General features: G+C 41.7%; 1 pseudogene; it reads left to right on the top strand.

Annotated features, from left to right (window-relative positions):
• Positions 1–310: 310 nt before the first annotated feature.
• Positions 311–1,742, top strand: LOC120219887 (annotated as a pseudogene).
• Positions 1,743–6,182: the final 4,440 nt, after the last annotated feature.

Below are 6,182 nucleotides of genomic sequence, written 5' to 3'. Positions count from 1 at the left end.
TGTGGAAACTAATTTGACAATAAACTATTTGTAAAAATAAAATAAAATAAAATAAAATAGAGGGAAAAAAATAAAAAATAAAAATAAATAAAAATTAAAGAAAAAAAAGGTAACCAAAATACAGACTAGGAGCAAATCCTTGCAAACCAAACATATGACAGAAGACGTATATCTAGCATATACAAAGAACTCTCAAAATTCATCAGTTAAAAATAAGTGCATTACTTATCTTGACTCTTAACTTGTAGGAGAAGGTAAGTGGGACCCAGTGTCTGCTCCTGTCTCCTGAGCCTGCTAACCCATAGCCACCATGTGTGAGTTCACCTCCATCCACATTCACCAGGCTGGTGTCCAGATTGGCAATGCCTGCTGGGAACTCTATTGCCTGGAACACTGCATCCAGCCTGATGGCCAGATGCAAAGTGACAAGACCACTGAGGGAGGAGATGACTCCTTTAACGCTTCTTCAGTGACACAGGTGCTAGCAAAAATGTGCCCAGGGCAGTGTTTACAGACCTGGAACCCACAGTCATTTTTGAAGTTCGCACTGGCACCTACCACCAGCTCTTCCACCCTAAGAGCTTATCACAGTCTAGGAAGATGCTGCCAATAACTGTGCTTACCACCATTGGTAAGGATCAATGATCAAGACCAAGTCAGGATGGCCGAGCAGTCTAAGGCACTGCGTTCAGAATCAATGATCAAGGCCAATGATTACTGACCTTGTCTTGGACCGAATTTGGAAATTGGCCAACCAGTGCACAAGTCTTCAGGGCTTCTTGGTTTTCCACAGCTTTGGAGGGGGAACCGTTTTCCGGGTTCACATCCCTGCTGATGGAATATCTCTCTGTTGATTATGGCAAGAAATCCAAGCTGGAGTTCTCCACTTACCCAGGCTCCAGGGTTCCACTGCTGTAGGTGAGCACTGAAACTCCACCCTCACTGCCCACACCACCCTGGAGCACTCTGATTGTGCCTTCATGGTAGACAATGAGGCCATCTATGACATCTGGTGTAGACACCTCAATATTGAATGACCAACCTACACTAACCTTAACTGCCTTATTAGCCAGATTATGTCTTCCATCACTGCTTCCCTCAGATTCTATGGAGCTCTGAATGTTCATCTAACAGAATTCCAAACCAACCTGGTGCCTTATCCCCACATCCACTTCTCTCTGGCCACATATGTCCCTGTTATCTCTGCCGGAAAAGCCTACCATGAACACCTTTCTGTAGCAGAGATCACTAATGCATGCTTTGAGCCAGCCAGCCAGATGGTGAAATGTGACACTCACCATGGTAAATACATGGCTTGCTGCCTATTGTACCATGGTGACATGGTTGCCAAAGATGTCAGTGCTGCCATTGCCACTATCAAGACCCAGTGCCAGCATCCAGTTTGTAGACTGATGCCCCACTAGCTTCAAAGTTGGCACTGATTGCCAGCCTCCCACTGTGGTACCTGGTAGAGATCTGGCCAAAGTACAGCAAGCTGTGTGCATGCTGAGCAACACCACAGCCATTGCTGAGGCCTGGGCTCGCCTGGACCACAGTGGGACCACAAGTTTGACCTGATGTATGCCAAGCGCGCCTTTGTTCGCTGGTGTGTGGGTGAGGGCATGGAGGAAGGAGAGTTTTCTGAGGCCTGTGAGGACATGGCTGCCCTTGAGAAGGATTATGAGGAGGTTGGTGTGGATTCTACTGAAGGAGAGGGTGAAGAGAAAGGAGAGGAATATTAGTTACCATTCCTTTCAGTCCCATAGCATGTCACACTCAGAACTTTAGCTTCAACATTAGCTGACAGTCATTTAAGCTTTCTGGTCAGATTGTCTTCACTTTTAACTGTGATCATGTCTTACTTTTCCAAGTGTACCTGTCAGATTTTTCCATCATGTCTCAAGTAAAGGCTTTAAGAAAGGGGAAAACAATAACCTAATTAGAAAATGAGCAAAAGATGTGAAAAGACATTTCACCAAAAAGGATATACAGGTAACAAACAAGCACATAACAAGATGTTCCACATTATTAGCTATCAGAAAAATGCAAACTAAGGCCATGATGAGGTTTCAGTATACACCTAGCTGAATGTCTAAAATTTTAAAAACAGTGACAACATCAAATGTTAGAGAGGATGCAGAGAAACTGGATCACTTATACATTGCTGGCGGGGCTGTAAAATGATACAGTCACTCTGGAAAACAGTTTGGCAGTTTTTTTTATAACAGTTAATTTTATAAGAAATTAAACATGGATCCAGCAATTGCACTCTTGGGTGTTTACTCCAGAGACATGAAAATTTATATCCACATAAAAACCTGTCCCCTGATGTTTATAGTGATCAGCCCAAAAGTTCTACAACAGGTGAATGGTTAAACTATGGTCATACACACCATGGAATACTACTCAGCAATAAAGAGGATCAAACTACTGATACAACAACTTGGATGAACCTCTAGGGACTTCTGCTGAGTGAAAAAAGTCAATCCCAAAGGCTACATACTGTATGATTCCCTTGATATAATGTATAAATAAGCAAAGGACATGAAGAGACATTTCATTAAAGATGACATACAGGCGCACCTGGGTGGCTGAGTTGGTTAAGCATCCAACTCTTGATTTTGGCTCAGGTCATGATCTCATGGTAGTGGGATCAAGTCCCATTCAGCACAGAACCTGGTTAGGATTCTCTCTCTCTCTCTCTCTCTCTCTCTCTTCCCCCCCGCCCCTCCCCCACTCATGCACACACTCTCTCCCTCTCTAAAAATTAAAAAAAAATTTTTAAGATGATATACAGAGGGAAAATATGCACATAACAATGTATTCAATATCATTAGCCATTAGGGAAATACAAACTAAGACCACAATGAGATATCACTACGTATCTATCAGAACACATTAAAAAAATAGTGACAATACCAAATGCTAGTGAGGATGAGGAGATATTGGATCTCTCACGCATTGCTGACGGGAATGTAAAATGGCACAGTCGCTCTAGGAAATCGTTTGACATTTTCTTAAAGAAATTCAATGTACACTTCTCCTGCAGCCCAACAGTTGCACTCCTGGATATTAATCCTACAGAAATGAAGACTTAAGTCCACACAAAACTTGTACACAGTCGTTCATAGCAGCCTTGTTTGTAATAGCCAAAAATCTGAAACACCCTAAATGTCCCTCACTAGGTGAATGGTTAAATACACTGTCATACATCCACACCATGGAATACTACTCAGCAATAAAAGAAAGAAACTATTAATACCTGCAACTTAGGTGGATCTCCAGGGTGTTGTGCTGAGTGAGAAAACAAAAAGTGAATCTCAAAAGCACACATACTGTATAATTCTATTTATAAAACATTCTCAAAATGATAAAATTATAGGAATTATAAATTATAGAAAATTATAGAAATAGAAAATGGTGTAGTGATTCTGAGGAGTTCCTCCTCTGAGGAGGAGTTAGGGATAGTGGGAAGAGGGGTTGGTGCGACTATATAAGGGTGGCATGAGGCAGATCATTATAGTGAAAGGATATTTCTGTATTGTCGTAGAGGGTCATTGAATCTGCACACATAATAACATAGCATAGAGCTACATACACACATTGCGCTGATGTCAGTTAGCTTCCTTTGTTTCATATTGTACTGTAAGTTACATACGATTTAACTACTATAGGACACTGGGTGAAGTGTATACAGGAATTCCCTGCACTATTTTTTCAAATTCTGGTGAATCTGTAATTATTTTAAAATTTTAAAAAATTAAAAAATTTAATGTTTTATTTATTTATTTATTTATTTATGAGAGAGAGACAGTGTGAGCAGGGGAGGGTCAGAGAGAGTGGGAGACACAGAATCAGAAGCAGGCTTCAGGCTCTGAGCTAGCTGTCAGCACAGAGCCCGTTGTGGGGCTTGAACCGGCGAACCATGAGGTCCTGACCTGAGCCGAAGTCGGACGCTTAACCGACTGAGCCACCCAGGCACCCCTAAAAAATTTTAATGAAAGCAAAATATGCTCCTAGAGAAACAAAGACTAAGAATTTTTTGCTAGGTGACCTGGCTGATAAGAAATAGCAAAACAAGTTTTAGAATTTTATTTTTAAAAATTTATTATGTTGAGGCCATGTTGTTAGGTACATACAGGTGCTGGATTATAACTTTCTGGTGAATTATTCGTGTTCTTCATGTTCTTTGGACCCATCCAGTACTCACGGACACTTGGGTTGTTTCCAATATTTTGCTATACGCACAATGCGGCCATGCATGTTCTGGTAATACTTTGATGCATAATGGTGTTAATATACCTGTAAGATAAATTCCAAGAAGCAGAATTCATAGATCAAAAAGTAAGTATACTTTAAACTTGCAAAAGTTATTCCAGATGAAACAGTTCTGGGGACAGATGGTGGCGATGGGTGCACAATAATGGGAACTTACTGAATGTCCTTGAGGTAAACTTCAAAATGGCGAAAATGGTAAATTTTATCCTATGGGCATTTTACCACAATAAAGAAAAGTAAACTTTTAAGAAGGGACTTCTATCTTTAGTCTCAAAATAGGTAACAGCATTGGCCTCCTGGCATACCTGTCAACCGCAGCCAATGTGGAGATGAACTTCTCAGATTCCTCTTCAGGGAAGGGCTCAGTGCCCAGTTGTGAGAAGTGGGGTTACTTGAGAAGCTCCAGTCAGCTCTCCTGGGCTTCGCCTCAGCTCTCACACCAAGGTCCAGCTGTTGTCAGGGCCGTCACTAGCCGATGACTGAGCAATGAGGGGATTCAAAGGACTAGGTGGGACTCCCCGAACAGACCGTCTTTGCTCTGGAGCTCCATGTTGAGCAACTCTGTCAGGTTGGCAGCATGGTCTGAACCTCCCTCTGGCCCAATCCTGCTTCGCTCCTTTTTCTTTCACGGATGCCCCAGAGACCTGCACTTCTAACCCCCATGTCAGTATCTGCTTCCTGAAGAACTTAAGCTGTGACATCAACAGTATATTACAAATCCTTCTGGTCTTTTCCAAACTATAGATGAAAACCACCATTTCCTACATTTTAGTTTGCATTTCTCTATTATGATTGAGAATGAACACAGTTTCATGTATTTAAAAGTGATTTGCACTTGTGGGGATGAGCACTGAGTGTTATGTGGAAACTAATTTGACAATAAACTATTTGTAAAAAAAAAAAATAAAAAATAAAAGTGATTTGCACATCTGTGAATTGTCTCTGTCTCATTTCTTCTGAATTGTTGGGTTTTTATATTGATTTGTAGGAGTACTTTATGTATTAACTAAACTAGCCGTTGACTGCATCTGTTGCAATTTTTTCTTTGCAACTTGCCATTTGGCCTTAGGGTTTTTTTTTAATGTTTTATTTATTTTTAGGAGAGAGAGAGAGAGAGAGCGTGTGAGCAGGGGAGGGTCAGAGAGAGAGGAAGTCACAGACTGAAACAGGCTCCAGGCTCTGAACTGGCAGTCAGCACAGAGCCCGACGCGGGGCTCGAACCCACGAACCGTGAGATCATGACCCAAGCGAAAGTCGGACGCCCAACCGACTAAGCCACCCAGGCGCCCCTGGCCGTAGGGTTTTTGAGGTTAATCATGCGTAAATTTTATGAACACAAGGAGTAAACTGTTACACAGCAGTAGAAAACTAACACAGTTACCTACTATCTCGGATTTTTTTCTACAAAACACATATGGTTTAAACATGAGACAACCACAGTTTTTATAAAGAGTGCTTATCTTTTAGAAGTACACACTGGGGGGCGCCTGGGGGGCTTAGTCGGTTAAGCGTCCAACTTTCGCTTGGGTCATGATCTCGCGGTTCGTGGGTTCGAGCCCCGCATCGGGCTCTGTGCTGACTGCCAGCTCAGAGCCTGGAGCCTGTTTCAGTCTGTGACTCCCTCTCTCTCTGACCCTCCCCTGCTCACGCTGTCTCTCTCTCTCTCTCCTAGAAATAAAATAAAACATTAAAAAAAAAAAGTATACACTGGATTATCTAAGGATAAAATGATATATCTGAGATTTGCTTCAAAAAGTGAGAGGGCACAATGGAATGGTATAAATGAGATGAGATTGCTCTATGTTGATCATTTTGGAAGCTAAATGGTGGATTCATGGGGATGTATCACACTTTTCCTTACCCTTTTGCATATGTTTGAAAGTTTCCATAAAAAAAAAAAAACA

This window comes from Hyaena hyaena, unplaced genomic scaffold (assembly GCF_003009895.1).
Source record: "Hyaena hyaena isolate Hyena2069 unplaced genomic scaffold, ASM300989v1 scaffold_658, whole genome shotgun sequence".
In the NCBI taxonomy this organism is placed as follows: Eukaryota; Metazoa; Chordata; class Mammalia; order Carnivora; family Hyaenidae; genus Hyaena; species Hyaena hyaena.
Note: the sequence above shows the minus strand (reverse complement) of the source record. Positions and strands in the feature narration are given on the sequence as shown.